General features: G+C 37.2%; 1 pseudogene; it reads left to right on the top strand.

The window, feature by feature from the left end:
• Nucleotides 1-466: 466 nt before the first annotated feature.
• LOC110268401 (small ribosomal subunit protein eS6-like) lies at nucleotides 467-3,697 on the top strand (annotated as a pseudogene).
• Nucleotides 3,698-19,859: the final 16,162 nt, after the last annotated feature.

Below are 19,859 nucleotides of genomic sequence, written 5' to 3'. Positions count from 1 at the left end.
TACGCATGATTAAAACTCCCACCCAAACAAAACGAACACACTGAAACAATAAGAATAGTAAAACTCTAAAATCCTAAACAGAATTTTTTTATTCTAATGGAAGAGAAATACTGCGATGCCACATCTCCAACTCCTTCTGCTACCGCCGACTCACCCGCATCTGAGCCTACATCAACACGCCACCATGTTGGAGCTCTGAAGCGCAAAGCTAGCTCCCTCTCACTATGGCATGTCAAATCCACGCGGCGTTACTGCTACGTTGTCTTCCCCGACAGGTTCTGCCACTTATTCTACTTTTGCTCCGGCGTATGTGAAACACTCAGAGCACGGTTTGGGTGTAGACTCAGTACTGTTGGCTGAGGAGATTTGAGAGAAGAATGAAACAAAGAGATTCAGAGAGGAGAGAGAGCTCGCCTCACCGTCGCCGCTGCCGCTGTGGTTCATCGCCTCTCCAGATCTAGTCACAATGCCCAAGCCTCTGAGCATGTTCCGTAATGACCTCCTCGACAAGATGCAGAACAAGCTCGATTACATTCTCTCTCTCACCGTCGAGAACTTCCTCGAGCGCCGCCTCTATATTCTCGTCTTCAAGTCCGGCGTGGCCAAGTTCATCCACCAGTGCCACATTAGGTCTTTTTACATCTTTTCACATTTTTTCTCTGAGGTTTTTGAAATTTCTAATTTTCTATCACTTAAGTTTCTTTGTTTGTTTGTGCTTACTATAAAGTTTAGAATCTTATTTCCTAAACATTCAAGCTTAAAATTATAGTCTGATCTCTTCGTTGGTTTTTAGACTTTTGATAAATTATTTAATTATGTATCTTATTGTAGCTTGGTTCAAATTATTGTAGATGAAGGATGATTCCAAGAAGTGATACAAATTTTACTGTGAACAACATTTTCACAGGCCACAGAGGAGGTTGATTGAGCTGGAGGCTCTGGAGAAAGTCATACAAAAAAGAATAGGTTTGTTACTTGCTTTGAACATTTAAATTAAAGCAATATAGTTGTACTAAAGATATTGAATTACATATGCTTTGAACATCTCACATGTTTATTCAGATTAAGATTGCTAGCGAAAATGAAATCAATAAACCTTGTCCTAATCTGATTTATATTTCCTCAACAAAGTGTTCTGAGGCTAGAAGAGAACCAAAATTGGACACATAATAATGATTTAATATGAACCTCATTTTTAAGTACACCGAATTTTTAACATATCCCTCAAAATTTTCAAAACCATAGGCGACATGATCGAATCAAACTTGCTATTGTATATATTTTGTGAAGAGATTTTTGAAAATTAAATAATAAATTATTTATTATTTATTTTATTTATTCGAGAATATATTTTCAAAGATTTTTATATTGAGTACTTTCTTATAGTTGATTTAAATTTTTAGTGATTAAAAAATAATGAGAATTTTATATGTTTAATTTGAATAACTAGATTTTGAACTTTATTTTATAATTTCAAGGAAATTAATTTAATTATCTCTAATTATTGAATTAGAGTATTTATTTGAAAATAATTTGTAAGTTAATAAATAAATAGTATTTTTATAAATATGAGTGTTGGATTAAAATTAGTTTTCAATTACTCTATTACCCCTAATTTTATCAAAATTACCTAAACTACCCAAATTCTAACCCTAACTCTAACATAACACCCGTACTCCCTTACTCCTCATCACCGCACACTCCCTCACAACACTCACTTCACCTGTGTTTCACACGCACACAAAAATAAGAAAGAAAGAAAGAAAGAAAGAAAGAAAGAAAGAAAGAAAGGGAAGAGAGAAGAAGAAGGAAGGGAGGGGGAAGCGTTGCCGCTGCCGAATTGTCGCACGTGGGGAGCTCATTGCCGTCATGTAGAGAAGGAGCAACGTGATCGAAGAGAGGAAGAGGAAGGAGGCCCGCGCAGCCGTTGGAGCCAATGTCGCCCAGTCGCTGCACCTTAAAGTCATCGCGGAGCCTCCATCGTCGCCGGACAGGGCAGAAAAGAGGATGCGCGAGAAGGAGTTGCAGTTGCCAGCTCTAGGTTGCCGTTCAAGCTGCTGCCTAGCCACCGGCGAGCCAAGTCCGCCGTGAGGGAGGCATCCCATGAATAGAAAGAGAATGAAGTTTCGGTTGTTGCATGTCGCAATTGGAGTTGGTTGTTGTCGCGGGAGCTATGGAGCTATGATTATGGCTGTTGCTGTTGCGGGCCAAGAGAAAACGGAGTTTTTGTCGCATAGTTGAGTCGCGAGTGAGGTAGGAGCGCTTTCCTTATACTCATTTTATTTTCAAGAATTTTTATAAATCGATATTGATGCAAAAATATATTTTTGGTGATTATGCGAATCTTATGGTTTGACTGAGTTATTTTGAAAGAATGTGATTATTTACTTGATTGATTGAGTTGGCGTTGTGATAATTAATGAAAGCTTGATTTAGGAATCTGATTGGTATATTTATATTGAGAAATAAGTTGCGTTGGAAATTTGGTTTATATATATTTATATTAAGGAATGATTTGGTATTGAAACTGTTTGAGAAGGTTGAGAATTCCTATTTATTGATTGATTTTGTTGAAGTTGGTTTAAATTGTGATTGATGAGATTGGTTGCTCGAGTTCTAGACTTTGTTATTTTTCTTGAGTTGAGTTGGTATTGTTATGATATTGGTTAATTGAAATTAATTTGAACGGTTGAGAGATATTTGATTTGGTTTGGTGGGGTCCCTTAAAGGGTGGCAAATTCAAAATTTTAGAGGAGATACTGCTAAAATTTTTATGAGAATGTATTTCCAGTTTTTCAAAGAAAACAGCGCCACTGTTATGAGTTAAAGACTCCTATCTTCTTATTAACTATATAGAAGTCGTCATAATATCCTCGCTATCAGAGTGACGCAGCCAAAAGCGTGACATTTTGGTAGTAAGGGTGTTACATTTTACTTTTTCAGTTCAACATTGCAAATCCCACCAATGGATGCCAAAAGAAGCTCGAGATTGAGGATGACCAGAAGCTGTAATCTCTTCACTACTTTATGTTTTGGTCATTTGGATTGTTTTTGTGGCACGTTGTTATGTTATGAGTTATGACATTCTGCTTTTTATTATAGGCGAGCATTTTGGGACAAGAGAATCTCATAAGAGGTTCTTGGTGATGCTTTGGGTGAGGTGTGGTGGAATTTTTGTTAAACAATCTTGAGATTTTCCTAGTCATCTTCATTGCTGTTCTACCAACAAGAATTCAAAGGCCACGTCTACAAGATCACTGGAAGTTGTGACAAATAGGGATTTCTAATGAAGCAGGGAGTATTGACCTCTGGTCGCGTTCGCCTCTTGCTCTATAGAGGTAATACACTACACTATTATATGTCTCTTTTAATTTGCTTTGAGATTAAGATTATAATGACAATTAGTATAAGCTGTACAATGTATAGAGCATTCATTCAAGTCTTGTGTTCTATTTTTTAATTCTTCCGTATACAAGACCTCTCTGTTCTGAACTTGGTAATTATGAAGAAGGGTGACAATGATTTGCCAGGCCTGACAGACATTGAAAAACTAAGGATGAAGAGTCCAAATAGAGCTGTAAAAATTCGTATGTTGTTCAATCTTTCCAAGCAAGATGATGTGAGAAAGTATGTCAACACATACAGGAGGACATTCATAACCAAAAATATGGTATGGTTCCTTGCTTATGTATTGTGAATATTCTAGTTAGCTTGGTCATGCCACTAAGAAGAGGCTACTCCTCATATTAAAGGAGGTGAAAGAAAGGAGGAACTAATGGGAGAATCCTTGATTGCATATGCCTTATGATTTAGAATAGATATCTCTTTGACATAGTTCTAATTTTATTATTTATTGTTTCTCATCTAATTATGTATTTTAGTGCTTTAATTGGTGTCAATTTAAATTTAGATGATGCTAATATTGTGTAGAATGGTTTTTCTAATTCTGCCCACGGTTACTGTTGTTCAGTTTGTGGTAATTTTTTTAAAATTGAATACTATGTTTGTGGAGGTTTTAAACCGCTACTGAATGAGGTCCTAGCAGTTTTGTAAAACCGCTACAAATAAGCTCGTGGAACCTCCAATTTAGAGATTTGTGAAACTCCTACAAACCTATCAATGGGAGTTTTTAACCGCTACAAAATAGCGAGAATCTTGTAGTGATTCTTAAATTAACGAAGGTTAGATCCGTAGTAGATTATAGGGGTGTTCAAAACCAATCCAAACCAAACAAAATTGACCAAGTGAACCGAAAAAATCGAAAACTGAACAAACCAAAAATCGAAAAATAACATTTTGCAGTTTTTTCTGCGGTTTGGTTCGATTTTCGGTTCTTTCAGTGAAAACCCTAACTGAACCAAACCGAACATGTTCACTTAAAAATCCTAATATATAAAGCCCCCTCTCCAAAGCAGATAACCTAGCTAGCCACCACTTCACCACTCCACAGCGCCGAAAACTCCTCATCCCACCCTCCACAACACCGTCCTTCTCTCTGCGTCTGACGTCACCGGACAGCACCCTCGCAGTGGCCCTTCTTTATCGCGCTTCCCTCTTCTCGGCTCGGTCTTTTCTCCCCCTCCCTTCCTTATCGCGCTTCCTTCTCCTAGTTGCACACTAACCCTCAGTCAGAGAGCGAGCCCAGACCCTAGAGCTCCCTTCCCTTTCCTCTACACAGCACCGTCTCTGATATTGCAGCGTTGTCTTCAACATCATAGGTCGCAGGTTGCTGATTGCAACACCGTAATCGTCCTCCACTACTCTGCCATACGTCTCAGTCCAGTCCAGGAGTGTCGTTGTCCATCTCAGTCCAATCTCGTTGCCCCCGTAGCAGCCGCCGACCTGCCGGGTCTCATTGTCCAGCATCTCCATCTTCCTTCTTTGTAGGTTTTTTTTTTATTTTGATGATTTTTGGTTTCAACTTGTGTTTATGATTCTGAATTTTTTTTATTTCTATTTTGATGATTCTATCATTCAAATTCTGTGTTTAGGGTTCTAATTTTTTATTCTGTTTTCAAAATCTGTTGTAATTATGTAGTTATGGAACCTGGGGTTAAACCTCTTTTATTGTTGATTTGTTGTTTATTGATTATTATTCCTTATTGAGTATTTATTGTTGATATTTTGAAATTGTTATTGATTATCTGTTGAAGCTATTTTATTTTGTTGTGTTGCTGCTTCTGTTAAACTTTTATATGATTCTGTATTTCCAATTTTGATTTTTAATGCATATATCCTCGAACTCCAGCTCTATCTCTTGGTTTAACTGCAGCTCTGGCTCTCATGGTATTTCAAATAGTCATAAATGTCGCAACCGGCTGCATTTGTTGCACAAAAGTCTCTCGAATCCTTAAACCGAATAAACTGAACCGAACCAAACCGAATTTAATTGGTTTGGTTTGGTTCGGTTCAAATTGTCTTAATAAAAAAACTAAACCAATTAAACCGAACCTCACTATTAATATAAAATTAGATCGAATTATTTTTCTTTAAAAAATTAAATCAAATCACACCGCGAATACCCCTAGTAGATTAGTCCTTAACCTACCGAATCGAAAAATAACATAAAAAAAATACATTCTACTAAAAGTATAAATGACTAAAACATAAATCAATGAGGTTGATATTTGATTTTCTATATTATATAAATTTTCTAATGTTTTATTATTATTTTTGGTCCTACAAACACTATTTCTCACATATGTATTTCATGGATCCCACTCCCACTCATGTTTTGTTTCGATCCATATTGTTGTGCACGCCACTGTTTATATCAAGGCTCTTATGCTTAAAGCCAAACAATGATGTTACTCGGGAAAAAAAAGACACACTTTTGTTAGAGAATTCAGAACCAAACAATTTGTATGCTCAATTGCGGCGAAAAAAACCATAGAAACAGTTAGAACTATTTGCCGACAATATAAAAATGTTCAATAATGTTCTCTCACATTTATTTCTCCTTCTAATTTGATTGATAGTGTCCAATCACATTCGAACGTCACATTGATTTGGCAAAAATATATAGTCGGCACAATTTGTCAGCAACAAATCAATAGATGACAACAACGCTTGTTTGTTTTTTGTCGTTTGATGCGAGGAATATTTTGGTGGATTACGATGTAAGTAATACAAAATTTTAAGATAAAATATATTTTTATTTATAATGTTTTCAAAATTTTTTAGAATTATTTTTAGTTTGATTCATTTTATCTTTAATTTTTGAAATTTTAATTATATCTTTATCCTTAATGTTTTGACATTCAACCATTAATCAACAATATTATTTTAATTTTATTTTTCGATAATTTCAAAAAGACAAAAAAATAGTCTAAACTTATTTTATTTAACATTTTTTAATTCTAATAACAATTAATAAATATTAAATAAGACAATTTTTTACTATTTTTGATTAATTATTTTTGTTACCAAATATTTCTGGTTATTCTTAATCTAATTTCATCCTAACTTTAATTTTAATTTTTAGGGTTAAGTACGATTTTGGTCCTTATGATTTAGGCCGAAAATTCGATTCATCCCTAACCTTTTTTTGCATTCAAATTCGTCCCTAAGGTTCGACTTGGTTGTAAAATCATCTTTCGAACCAAAATACCCTTATCTAACCACCCTTTTCTAGCAACCTTATTTACCAAAATACTCATTTTTTCTTCTTTTTCTTCTTTATCCAACCAAAAAGACCAACAGCTGCAGTAAAAGTTTTAAAATAGAAGTAGGAATAAACAAAAAAACACTAGCAGCACAGCAGCAACAAGACACAACAATAAGGCAGCAAAAAACAATGTAAGAAACAAAAAACATAAGCAGAAATCAGTACCAAAGAGTCAACAAATCTGCATTTCAAATATCAAATAGAATCAACAAAAAAATAGAATTGGAACCCTATGGAGCCGCGGCGAGCGGTGAGGAGAAATGATAACCAGTGGCGAACGGTGAGCGGGCAATGAGTAGCGGTGAGCGAGCGATGACCAGCGGCGAGAGGAGCAGAAACGGCGATGCGATCTCCTCTCTCGCCGATTTGCTAGCGTCTCTGCCCACTCATGGAAACACTGACACAAAAGCAGAAATAGCGACGACAGCACATGACATCTTCCCTCGCCGGCATCGTCAATTGCCACCTTCCTCCTCCCCTTCTTCTTCTTCCCTTCCCCCTTCTTCTTCTTTCCCGTAGTTCTTTTCCTCTCTCAACTTCAAACACTCTCTTTCTTTTATCTTTTTTTCTTTTTTTAATTTTATAATTTTTTTATTAGGGTAATTTGGTCCAAAATTTTAAGACTTAAGTAAAACTGACAATTTTAAAATAAAATTAAACTTTAGGGACAAATTTGAATGTAAAAAAAGGTCAGAGACGAATAAAATTTTCATCCTAAACCTTAGGGACCAAAATCATACTTTACCCTAATTTTTACCTCAACTCCAATCCAACCCTTCCCTTCACCACCAATAATGCCTACCATAGCCATCAACAACACCTACATTATCATCATCATCATCATCCCATCCATGCATTCTCTTCCACCCTTTTCCTATTTCATCCCTAATAGCAACCCCAACCATCAGCACCCCCATGCCATTGTAGTCACACCACCTTCATTGTCGTCACCATAGTCATCCCTTACCCTACCTCTACTTTACATCTACATCCACCACACTTTTCATCCTACTGTTGTTGCACTACCTTCAATGTTACCGTAGTTTCACTTACACCCCTTCCACCACAGCATAGATCTGCCCTCGACACATGATCACTACAACATTATCAGTTTCATTCACACATCCATAGAACTTGTTATTGACCTCTCTCTCTCTCTCTCTCTCTCTCTCTCTCTCTCCCACTGTGAAATTTGCATGTGAGCATGGAGAAGAACAAGAATAGAGAAGCCAAGAAGGAATTGAGAATTGAACCTGTATAATGATGAGACTCAAAGAATACAATGCTACAATTTGCTATATATATAAACACTACTTCTAACAGAATTGTATTGCTACACTAACTAACTATACAGCTCAGCACGTGCAATGAAACCACTACTAACAACTTTCTATACAAAGAGAAATAACAGCTTATATTAACAAATTCTAACTAATAGAATAAATATCAAGTAACACCCTCCCGTAAGCTTGGACCACTGGGAGAAAAGAGATCTAACAATCCAAGCTTAAAATAACCTGCATTGAAAGGCCCAGGAGCAAGAGGTTTAGTGAGAATGTCGGTAGCTTGATTATTGGTGGAAATGGGAAGGAAATGAATCAACTTTTCTTGCAATTTGTCACGGACTATATGGCAATCTGCTTCGATATGCTTGGTACGTTCATGAAACACAGGATTAGTTACAATGTAAATAGCTGAATTGCTATCATAGTATAAATTAATAGGCTTTGTAATTGGAACGCCAAGATCTCAAAGAACATAGCTTAGCCATTGGGCTTCTCTGGTGGCCTGAGCTAAAGCTCTATACTCTGCTTTTGAGGAGGAGGCTGCAACTGTAAGTTATTTCTTACTCTTCCAAGTAACCAATGATGGTCCCAACTAAAAACAATATGCCGAGATGGATCATCGAGAGTCAACGCAACCAGCCCAATCAGAGTCAGAGAAACCAGTAAGTTACAAATCAGATTCTGCAGAGAAGAAGAGGCCTGTAGCTGGGGAGCCTTTTACATAACGCAGCACTCTATGTGCCTTCTTCAAATGCTCAGTAGTGGTGCAATCCAAAAATTGGCTTAGCTTCCCAATGACATAGCTTATATCAGGCCTAGTATTTGCCATATATAAGAGCTTGCCCACAATTCTTCTATACTGACCAGAATCAGTGAGCAAATTTCCAGCAGTTTTACTGAGCTTTGCTCCATAATCAATGGGAGTGGTGGTAGGTTTGCACCCTTCAAATCCTGTTTTCTTGAGTAAATCAAGAACATATTTTCTCTGGTACAAAGTAATTCCCGTCTTGGATCTTGCCACTTCTAGACCAAGGAAGTACTTTAAGTCTCCCATGTCTTTGATCCGAAATCTCTCATGAAGAACATCTTTAACTGAGTTAATTTCATTTAGATCATCACCTGCCAATACTAAATCATCGACATACACGAGAATTGCTGTGAATCCAAGTGAAGTAGTCTTGGTGAAGATGCTGTAATCCGATTTACATTGAGTGAATTTCAGCTTGAGTAGAACAGATTTGAGCTTGCAATTCCACTGCCTACTCGCTTGTTTCAATCCATACAAGGACTTTTCAAGCTTGCAAACATGACCAGGTGAGGCTTCTAAACTGGAGGCACTCTCATATAGATCTCCTCATCGAGTTCACCATGTAAAAATTTCATGTTGACATCAATTTGTTTAAGGTGCCACCCTTTTACTGCTACAACAGCAAGTACCACTCTCAAAGTCCCTAGCTTCACTACAGGACTGAAGGTATCTTGATAGTCAACACCAGTCACTTGTGTGAATCTTTTGGCAACAAGTATTGTCTTGTGCCTCTCCACTGTGCCATTCAGGTGGTATTTGGTATGAAATACCCATTTACATCCAATTACTCTCTTTCCAATTAGTAAAGAAGTTAGCTTCCATGTTTTATTTTCTTCCAAGGCAGCCAGTTCAGCTCTTATTGCCTCTTGCCAACAAGTTTGAGTGATTGCATCCTCATAGATTCTGGGCTCTAATTTTGAATAGCAACAGAAAATGCAAAATGCATGGGAGATAGCCTAGTATAAGACAAGGCTTTAGAGAGAGGATACCTTTGAGCAGTGAGCTACGATGAGGGTAAAACAGTGTTGATGGTTTGACACTCATAGTCCTACAAGTATGCAGGTGGTTTAGTTTGCCTAGTTGATCTCCTTACATCAGCAACTTCAAGCATAATGGAGGATTCAGGAAGAGCAGCAGAATTATGAGTGGAAAACCCTTCATGTGATGCAGATGTGATTTCCAAATGATCATGAATTTCAGGATAGGAGAGAATTTCATCAGTTTCATTTAAATCAGAGGAAGCATTATCTTCCTGATGATTGAGATTTGGGTGATGTAAACTTGGTTGAGTGGCTGCATCATCAGTGTTTAAAACTTGTATCTGACTCCCTTCCAGAAATTCATAATCAAAGGGATGAGATGCAACATGAGATGAATGAGAAGAAGCTGAAAAATTGTCATTATTGGCATTATTGGAGTAACAGTAAGGAAAACAATTCTCATGAAATTGGACATCCCGAGATAGAAAAATCTCTCGAGTTTGCAAATCAAAGAGCAGGTATCCCTTTGTACCCTCCCTGAATCCAAGAGGCAAACACTTTCTTGCTCTTGGATCCAGCTTGCCTCGTTGTCGTGCAAGGCTGCTAGCATATGCTAAACAACCGAAGACTCAGAGAGGGGAAAGATTTGGCAAAGTCTTATAAAGGACTTGATATGGAGAATTGTTTTGCAAAAAAGGTGTTGGCAGTCGATTAATTAAATAGACTGCATGTCCAACACTGTAATTCCAAAAATATTTCGGTAATTGAGCATGAAACAAGAGAGTTCTAGCCACAACAAGAACGTGTTGATGCTTGCGCTCAACAATGCCATTCTGCTGTAGAGTTTCCATACAAGTTATTTGGTGAGATATGCCATTAGAGCTATAGAAAGCAGGCATTAAAAACTTAAGCCCATTATCTGTGCGAATTGTTTTAACCACTATATCAAATTGGGTTTTAGCAAAAGTGACAAAATCTTTAACCAATGAAGAAGCCTCAGCTTTAGTTTTCATGAACAAAATCCAAATAAATCGAGAACAATCATCCACTATAGTAAAAAAATAACGCTTTCCAGTAAAAGAGGGAACAGAAATAGGTCCCCAAATGTCAACATAAATGAGGTCAAGTACATTAGCTGCAGTAATAGAACTAACAGAAAAGGGTAATCGCTTTTGTTTGCCAAGATGGCAAGAATGACACGATTCTGTATGTTTTGTACAATCAATAAACTTAAAATTCTTTTGCAATGCAGCAAGCCTATCATGAGATGGATGCCCTATTCTAACATGCCATAAAGACTGAGAAAATTGGTTGTGGAAAGTTGCTGTGATGTGAGGGAGAGCTTTGACTTCTTTGTGCATAATGTACAAACCATCAACATTGCTAGCTGCACCAATCATCTTCAAAGTGTATAGATCCTGTATCTCACAAGCCTTGTCAGTAAAACTCATTTTGCAATGTAAAGATGCAGTAAGTTTCGAAACTGATGAGTTTGAAGTTAAAAGTGGGAATAAACAATGCATTAGTGAGAAAAAGGTTTCAGAAAACATAATGGTACCCATGTTGCAGCTAGTAGTGAGTGCTCCATTAGGTAATTTGACAATAATTGGATCAACTTTGAAGTAATTTTGAAAATCAGCCAAGGTATATGATACATGGTCAGTAGTTCCAGTGTCAAGTACCCATGGCTTGTGTTTATTAATTGAGATATTTAGAGCTTTGACATGAGAATCAAATTGTAAAATATTTACCATTCTACCTGTATAAGGAGAAGTATTTGCTTTGGCTGAAATCTGGTTGACACTATGAGAATGAGGCACATCTTGTTTGCTGAGCAGGGCTAAAAGAGCTTTTCATTGCTCTGGAGTGATTTCATTAATGGTTGGTTCACCTTTAACCAATTGTGGAGCATTGAAATCATCATTTTCATCTTCAGAAATGTCTACTGCACCTCATACAATTGAGGATAGGAGACCTTTTCTCAAACCGGGGTTTGAAGTTAGGTGGATAACCATGCTTCTTACAGCAATTATCCACAATGTGTCCTGATTTTCTACAATGAGTGCACTGCAATTTGATGCGATTTTGTCCCTTTTTGGATGAATTTCTACATTTGTTGTCAGGCTAAAAAGAGGCTGCCAAAATCTTAGCATCTAAAGCATTGTCAAAGCTGAACAACTGCCTTTCTTGCTGAGTTATCATTGACAGAATTTTGTTCACACTAGGCAAATCATCCATTAACATAATCTGTGACTTAACAGTGGAATATTGCTTTCCAAGACCACGCAAAAACTTGGTGACTATGTCCTCTTCCCTGTGTTGCCTAACAATGCCTAAGCCACATTCACATTTAACACAATCACAACCAGGTATAGTTCTAAAATCATCAATCTCTTCCCAAAGATTTTTCAGTTTGGCAAAATAAGCAGTAACAGATAAATCCCCTTGTTTTAGTGCATAAAACTCCTCATTCAATTTAGCTACTCGAAACCTATCACCCTAATAGTAGCGATGCTTAAGGTCATTCCATAATTCGTAGCCTATATTGTTCCAAAGAACACTCTGATAGATCTTTGGACTAAGGGAAAGGTTAATCCAAGCAACTACATAGGTAATGCATCGTTGCTATGCCTTGAAATCAGGATCAGTTTTCTCAGGTTTTAGGATAGTGCCATCAATAAATTCAATTTTATTTTCAGATGTAAGAGCATTAGTGATAGCTTTGCTCCACGCACTGTAATTTGAACCAGTAAGGATTACATTGGTAATAGGTATACCTGGATTTTCAAAAGAAAGTATGTAATAAAGACTTGGGAGATCTTAATTCGGATTTGTCTTGTTGATGCGGCTCTGGATCTGTGCCACTTGACTGAAGAACGTTACGAATTGTTGCATGTCCATCGTAGGACCACCTCCTGTGTATCCATCACTTGAATTTGATTTTTCTTCCATTACTGTGAAGATGCCAGAAGCGGTTGTAACCTTTCTCTCTTGATCTCATTGATCGGAAACTCGTTATCTCTCCTTACCGGGAAGACAGTGAGATAACAGCACTCTCATCAAACTTTACGGTGTGAGTTCAAAAAAGAAGAAGAAAAGAAATAGATGAAGAAGAGGAGCTGATGCTGAGATTTCAAATAGGTGTGAAGAAAAGGAGAAGAAATTGCACGAGTTCAAATTGAATGAAGAAAAAAGGGGAAAAAATATTCACGAGCCAAGAACCGCGAACAAGCGCTTCAATTGTGAAGCTGGACTCATGATCCTTCTCTAATCATGTCAACGAATTGTGAATTAGAGAGCAATTTTCTCATCCTTCAATTAGTATCTAAATGTTCCTCCATCCATGCTCACCGCACCATGTGAAACTTGCATGTGAGCACGGAGAAGAACAAGAACAGAGAAGCCAAGAAGGAATTGAGAATTGAACCTGTATAATGATGAGACTCAAAGAATACAATGCTACAATTTGCTATATATACAAACACTACTTCTAACAAAATTATATTGCTGCACTAATCAACTATACAGCTCAGCATGTGTAATGAAACCCACTACTAACAACTTTCTATACAAAGAGAAATAACAGCTTATATTAATAAATTCTAACTAATAGAATAAATATCAAGTAACACCCACCATTTGTCATTCAATCACCTCTACAATTCACGATCTATTATAATAAGCCATGTCTGATTGGTGGTGATAATGGAATGGTGATGAATGCTATTGTTTTTTAGAAAGGAGAAGTCAAAGAGAGAAGAAGATGTCAATGATAGTGGTTATGGCTTTGTGGCAACGGTAGTAGCAAATTAAAGATAATGAGAAAGGAGGAAGTAGGTGATGGTGGTAGAGAATAAGAAAAGAGGGGTAAGATAAAAAAATGAGGGAGCCCAAGAGAGCATAGCAAAAGATGCTAGTTAGGTGTAGGTGTTATGGCTGTTAGTCACAATGACAATGACAATGGCGATAGGTGGTGGAGAGTAGGGGTGGTGGTGGTGGTGGGTTGGTGATGACAGAGTGGATGTTGGTAGTGGTAGGGGTTGGCTGGGTTGGGAGTTAGTTCTATAAATATGATGCCAAAAGATTACGGTCGGTCTAGAATTTTCATCAATAGAAAACCAATGTCATTGTCATAGTATAGTCCTAAACCAACATATAATCCTATCGATCAAATTTTGATTTGGTTGTCACAAAGTCAACCCCAATATAAATTAACCGAGAGTATTGGTCTCGGATCGTCCTCAAGAGAATGGGCAAACATGTGCATCAATATTGGTTAGAATTTCGGGGTTGGGAGTCATAAACAAGAATTTAAACTACTAAACTTAACATGCAAGGAATCTTAAAGTGCAAGAAACTAAATCAAAGCAATCAAAGCAAGGTATAAGCAATTTCAATCTAGCAAGGGAACATGTAAAGCTATTTCTATTCTAAGACTAAGTAAACAACTAAACTAACTATAACGAGAATCAAGCAATTAGGATTTTTGGGTTTCAAATATGAATAATAAAAGGGACTCTTGGCTAGGCATGGGAATTGGGGTCACCATCCTTGTCTAATAACCATATATTGACAATTATGAGGAACCAAGCTCATTAAGTCTACTTCTATGCTTGAAGTACGTACAATGTCTACTTCAACACTTGAAGTACGTCAAATGGCTTGATCAATCTCAACTCATAAGTCCCAATTCAACTACTAATTGGCTTAGTAGTAGATTGGTGTCAATGGGTATCAATTTGACCACTAGGGTTCTCAAATCACTAAATCAATTAGACTCAATGACTCAAGTTCACCCAATTCCCTTAGCCTAGGCTAAGAGTATAGAAAACTACTCCATAATCAAAGAAAATATTTCATCAAACACATGATGTGCATTAACAAAAGACATATTCAAATTATAAATTAATTAAAAATCACAAATACCCACAAACAATTATCAATAGAAAACAACTCAAATAACACTATCAATCATAGAAAATATTAATGCACTAATAGAAATCTAAAATCCACAAAGTTCATAAAATGAGAAGAAAAGGGAAATAATAAGAGAACACAATTTCAACACAGGATCTAAAAAAATTATAACTAGAGAACTCAAATTAAGTAATTGAAACTAAAATTAACAGGACCCAATTCAGAATTTCAACAAAGGGAAGATCAAAACAAACTAAATCTAAAGAGAAGTAAGAGTTTCTTTTTTTAGAAAACAAGAACAAAAAAACTAGCTAAAATTATGTGTCTTGTGTGAATGATTGGATCCCCTCATTTCCTCCATCAATTCCTGGGTCTTTTCCATGCAGAATCAAGTTAGATTTGGGCCTGGAGCCTCTCAGAAATCGCCAGCCACGATTTCATTAATGATGTCACGTGCTGGGCATCACGCGTGCACGTCGGCCACGCGTGTACGTCATCTGAGTTTTGCAAGCCACGCGTACGCGTCAAGCATGCATGCACATCGATCACTGCTGCGCCAATCCACGCGTGCGCGTCAACCACGCGTGCGCGTCGTCTCCAGTTCTCCAAATCTTCATTTTTCATGTTCCTTCCACTTGTGCATGCTTCCTTTCCATCTTCTAGACCATTCGTGGCCTATAGATCCTGAATCCACTTAACAAACACATCACAGCATCAAATGATAATAGAAGAGGATTTAAATATAGCATTTTTAGGGTTAAAGAAGCATGTTTTAAACCATGAAGCAAAATTAGGAAGGAAACACAAAACCATGCAATTTATATGAATAAGTGCAGAAAATATTGATAAAACCCTCCAAATTCTATACAAGATAAACCAAAAAATTGGGGTTTATCAAACCTTCCCACACTTAAACCAAGCATGTCCTCATGCTAAAAATTAAAAGACCAAAGAACATAGGAGAATGAGGTTTATGAAATGCAATTTACCTACATGGATGCAACTAATGCAAATGCTTCTATCTACTTGGTCAAAAGTGAATCAACTTCCAAGAACACATATGAATACATAGGGCCAAGGCAATTAGATGATTCATGAACTCTACCAATTTAAATATTAGAATGGAGTGTAAACAACTTGCAAGAAGAAAGCTTGTGAAAGCCGAGAACAAGGAGTTGAGCATCGAATCCTCACTGGAAGTGTATCCGCTCTATTCGCTCAAGTGTATAGGGTTGATCACTCAATTCTCCTCTAATCATGCTTTCCAAGATTTGTTTTTTATCTAACAATCAACAGTTATTCGGTGCCTGCGTACATTCATCATGAGGGCTTATCTTTAGGTTGTAATGCAGCTAGGGTAAAGGTAAGGATGCATATATGACCAAGTGAGCTTGAAATTTGAATCCTTGATTAACTTAAGCTCTCACCTAACATACACAAGAACATATACAATTCTAATACACAACATAACTACCCATTCATTCACTTTTCACACACTCATGCATTTTCTTTCAATTCACATCCCATATGCATTGGTTATTATTGGTTTTGCCTTGGGACATTTTGTCCCCTTTTTATTGCTTTCTTTTTTTATATATTTTTTGTTTCTTTTATTTTTTTATTTTTTTCTACATTTTTTTTCTATTATTTTTCTTTTTCTTTTCTCTTTTGATGAATTGTATACAACAGTGCCAATGCATATTGTTTAAACATTCAATACATGAGTATGTACTCAATTCTCAATATTTTCAATAAAAACTACAAAAATATACTTTTACCTTTACCAATGTTCCTAAGCTTCCCTCCCGCTTAAATGACACCACCCTCACTCGCCTAAGCTAATCAAAAATCCAAATCAGAGGACATTTATTGTTTTTCACTTAGGGGTATTGATGTGCTAAATTAAAGAACAAAGGGGGTTTAACATAGGCTCAAAATTGGTTAACAATGGTAGATAAAAGGGTCAAGGCTATTTGGGTAAGTGAGCTATTGAAATAACGGCCTCAATCATATAAATGCATTCATACACAAAATAATGGACATATAGAATCAAACAAATCAAGGATTGCAATCATAGAAAGAGAACAATACACACAAGAATGGAAATAAGTGGTTATATGATGTAACCACGCAATTGGACTCAAAACTCACATGCTTGTGTGTTCTTAGCTCAAAAACCTTTTCCAAAATTAATTCCTTCAAGCAAGTTTAACACAAAAAATTTTTCAAATTGGTAGGGTGTCCTATAAACGGTTTCTTGGAAAAGAAATCATCACCCTAACCAAGTAATCCTAACAAGAAACAGCTACAATACAAAAAGTGTTTAAATGCAAAAACTAACCATGCAATGCAAATTATCCTAATTGACAAAAGAAAATTAAGATTTGGCTGTTGAAAAGAAGGGTTGTTACATACGAAAGTCGGTAAATGACCTCCCCACACTTAGAAATTTGCATGGTCCTCTGTGCTATAAATGATGAATAGAGTGGGTCTGGGAGTGTCACTCTCAATGGCTATAGGATGGTGGAACAAGGACGTCTCCTTATTCACCTCTTGATTAATTCTTTGCTATGATCCGAGGTGGACACCGAATTGTCGGTTTCCGCCGTAGGTGGGTTGATGGATCTTGCGGGAACTTCCGTTTCTGCTTCATCAATGCGGCTAGAGTTCTTTAACCGCTTAGAAAATGGTTTTAGCCCTTGAGAAAGCTGCACCTTGACGGTTGTTCTTTGAGTTGCTCTCTTTGTAGATGGCTCTTTGGAGGTCTTTTCCTTTCCTTTTTAGTGGCCATCCTAAAAAGGAAGAAAAGAGAAAAACATTAAGCTCAGAGAGACAAAAACTAAAATTAATACAATGCAAGTGAAGATTAATGCCACAAAGGAGTAAAGTGTCCTGAAGACATGACAACTGAAACATATAAGCAAGACAACAATATAATCATGGAGGCATATCACTAGCATGAGATGCAAGAGTGAGAGAGGCATGCAAGTATAAATCATGAGAAGAATAAACTCAAGCATCAATAACAACAATGATAAGCACATGCAAGAAAGGTGGGGGTCTTAGGAAAACCTTTCGCTCAACTAACTCCAAGACAATGAAGTCTAGAAATGGAAGAATATGGGGTTAGAGAGCATTGAACCACTCATTCTTACATGATGCTACAAGCATAGCAAACCATAAAGAATGAGCAATTGATGATGAAAAATCATGGAAGTGACGCTCAATGCTTATGTAGCGCAAGTGTTGCGAAAAAGAGACACTAAGTTGAAAGAAAAAGATCAACAATGAACAAAGATGGCATTGGCCCCTTTTTTACAAACACTTGGTGTGCAAAGTGTAAATAACAAGCAAGATTGATCGGTTCAAGGGGAATATGCCCCAAAATAAAATGTCATCTACCATAGCACAAACAAGCTAAGAGATATGAAATAATCCACCAATTCAAAAAGTAAATGAGATTCAACACCCATGCAAGAAAATAAAAGGGAAGAAAAGAAACAAGAGTGAACAAATAAACAAACAAATAACAAAGTTAAAATACAGCCAAGAACAAAGGGAGTAGAGTAATTAAATACAATAGTAAAGAAAAATTTTAAAAAGAAACAAAAGAGAAAGAAGAGAAATAAGACCTTGAAAGAGGGAGAAAGTGAGGTTGAGTGTAAGTGAGAAAAGGAGAAGAGAAGAGGAGAGAAAGAGAGAGGAGAGAGAAAATATGGGACCATCAGAGGTGATGGCCACCGGTGGTTGAAGTCGCCGGTGGTGGTGGGCGGAGAAGGGTTGGTAAGGAGAAGGAAGAAGAAAGGAAGAAAGAGTGGAAGAAGGAAATGGAAATAGGAGAGAACAGGGTAGCGTGCCCTGTTAGCTGCGTCAGACATGCGACGCGTGCGCCTCACCCACACATATGCGTGGAAGAGAGAAAAAACAAGTGACGCGTGAGCGTTGTCCACGCCTATGCGTGGGAAGCAGAATCAGAAGGGGACGCGTGCGCGTCAGCTGACGCGCACGCGTGGAGTGAGATTGTGCTCCTCGCACAAGAACAGCACCATTCTAGCGCAACTCTCTGGTTTTTGTACCAAGAGTTGCAAGTTCAGCAAACGACACGTACGCGTTACCCACGCTCACGCGTGGGTTTGCGAAAAGGACCATTGACGCGTATGCATCGTCCAAGCTCACGCGTGGGACGACTTTTTTTTTTATTTTGAACAACATGAGGGAGACAATTATAGTACAATCTTGGCATTCATTCGAGCTAGGTACTTCAAAAAAACACTTAGAATTTCAATCAATACTCAAAATCAAGCATTTTTCTTCAAAATTATCAATTTAACCAATACCAAGATCAATGAAATCCTCATGAAGGCTCTAACAAACTTTACCAAATCAAACAAAATCAGGCATGCTTAAACAACTCAACAAAATCAAACAATCACAAAATCAAACAAAGACTCTAAAACTACATGCAAGAAACTATATACAAGAAGGATCATACCATGGTGGGGTGTCTCCCACCTAGCACTTTTCTTTAACGTCCTTAAGTTGGACGGTCATGAGCTTGAGATAATCTTTTTGGAACATCCTCAAGGACATCCATCTTGTCCTTCTTGTTGGCCTTGGTAAGAGTGTCCTTCAAGGGGAGATGCTTCCACTTGTCAATTGAACCATGATTGGGTGCCTTGTTTCCTTGAGGATATGGAAGTCGTGGATCCTTCCCATTTTCCTTGCTAACTCCTCTTATACACAAATCTCTATTGAAACATATCTCATCATCACTCCCAAATTGTTCTTCAATTACATCATCTTCAACAATGTCATAACCAAAAATTGAGTGGACCTCTAGTGGTTGCCTCATGATTTCTTTCAATTTGAACTTCACCACCTTTCCTTTGGCTTCAAATGAGTAATCCCCCGAAAATGCATCTAATTTAAACCGGGATGTCTTCAAGAATGGCCTCCCAAGTAAGATGGAAGATGGCCTATCCGAATCAATGGGAGGTGTCTCTAGGATATGGAAATCCACTGGAAAGATTAAGTCCTGAATTCTCACCAATACATTCTCAGCAATACCCACAACTGAAATTATATTCTTGTCCGCAAGCACAAATCTAGCTCCGGATCGCCTCAACGGTGCAAAGTTTAACTTCTCATAAATCGAGAGTGGCATAATTCTCACACACAACCTTAGGTCGCACATTCAATCC

Source organism: Arachis ipaensis, chromosome B10, assembly GCF_059453495.1.
Source record: "Arachis ipaensis isolate K30076 ecotype BB chromosome B10, ASM5945349v1, whole genome shotgun sequence".
Taxonomy (NCBI): domain Eukaryota; kingdom Viridiplantae; phylum Streptophyta; class Magnoliopsida; order Fabales; family Fabaceae; genus Arachis; species Arachis ipaensis.
This window is presented reverse-complemented; position numbering and strand designations above follow the sequence as displayed.